This window comes from Sinocyclocheilus rhinocerous, unplaced genomic scaffold (genome assembly GCF_001515625.1).
Source record: "Sinocyclocheilus rhinocerous isolate Xijiao unplaced genomic scaffold, SAMN03320098_v1.1 scaffold571, whole genome shotgun sequence".
Lineage (NCBI taxonomy): Eukaryota > Metazoa > Chordata > Actinopteri > Cypriniformes > Cyprinidae > Sinocyclocheilus > Sinocyclocheilus rhinocerous.
This window is the reverse complement of record NW_015656167.1, coordinates 37,109-38,630: the sequence shown is the minus strand read 5'-3', so window position 1 is coordinate 38,630 and position 1,522 is coordinate 37,109. Positions and strand designations below refer to the sequence as shown.

Genomic DNA, 1,522 nt, shown 5'->3' with positions numbered 1-1,522 from the left:
GTCCACGGCTCAATTTTTATATATATATATATTATTTATATATGTATATATATATATTTTTTTTTTTCTTGTGGAAGAAATACCTAAAGACAAAATATTCAGTGTCACAGATGTATATTTACTGAGCAGTTCACTATTTTGTAGAGGGGGGGTCAAAGTAACAATTTTCACCGATACCTTTAAACATGTACCTTTAAAAATGACTTCAGAAAGATGGCAGCATCATTGTTATTTTTACACAGATTAGTAGGTCTATTAGTAAAATTTGTTGTCTTTTTTTTTCAAGAAATCTTTTTTGCATTATATACCAATGATGAACATTCAAAAATGGAGAAAAAGCTATTTTAGATTTGGGGTTTTAACAAACTTTCCTTTTGGCATCTTCATTTTTAAGGCTCTATATGGTTCAGTTCCAGAGATATTGGAATTTCAAATTATTAAATTGTACCCTTTTCAGTGGTCGAAAACCAAATGTTGGTCACTTTGTATATAATACTTATTTTATTTACATTTTTAATTTAATTAAAAATTATTAAATTAAATTTTTATTTAATCTCTGAAGAATAAATGTTATTGAAATTAAAGATTCTCTATCAAAACAGTTACATGGGAGTGGGACATATCTGTCTGAGTGCTAAAAATGGTCAGGTTGAGGCACATTAACTTGCTTTCGGTATTCTATTTATAAGATTCTATATTTCAATCAGTTTCAGGGATATTTGGAAGAAGGGATTCTGTTCATTTTAACAACTTCTGAAGCTACCAAGAGTTTAGATATGCAGCACTGTAACATGTTTGAAACAAATTCCACACCTTGTAGGGAAAAGAGGTTGCTTTCCCCACACATTGTATTCACATCAGTAAACCAAGGTTTGCCTCACCTGAATTAATTATAAGAATTTCCTTTTCTTTTTTTATTGTTATAACATGAAGCATAGTCATAGATCAAGTAGTATCCACTGTTAAGGGGTAGTGTTGTCACGGTACCAAAATTTCAGTATTCGGTACCAATACCAGTGAAAATCCACGGTTCTCGGTACCAATTTCGGTACCAAAGCAAAAAAATTTTGACTACTTTCATTTAATCCAAAATGTGTACATATTTCATTTTAAAGGGCTTTTGAAAACCTAGAACTATTCAGTCAAGAATAACAACTAAGTTAGCTAAAAAAGAAAAAAAAAATTTTGCGAAGCTACGAGAATACTTTTTGTGCGCAAAGAAAACAAAAATAACATAATTTATTTAACAATTCTTCTCCCCCGAGTTACGTCTTCTGCCATTTTGGAGAGTACCCAAGAACGTAATCGGCGTTGTTTACGTTAGGAGGGGAAAGCACGCGCATGAATGTAATCTGTGTAATCAGCGTTGTTTACACTTAGGGTAAAGCGTGCGTATGTGTTGTGATACTCTGCAAAATGGCGGAAGACGGTAACTCGGTGGAGAAGACTTGTTGAATAAAGTCGTCATTTTTGTTTTCTTTGCGCACAAAAAGTATTCTCGTAGCTTCGCAAAATTGAAGTT

General features: G+C 32.1%; 1 protein-coding gene across 1 annotated transcript in view; it reads left to right on the top strand.

The window, feature by feature from the left end:
* Positions 1-1,522, top strand: part of LOC107719748 (U3 small nucleolar RNA-associated protein 14 homolog A-like) — a 20,290-nt gene that overhangs the window by 10,996 nt on the left and 7,772 nt on the right. The window lies entirely within an intron of this gene.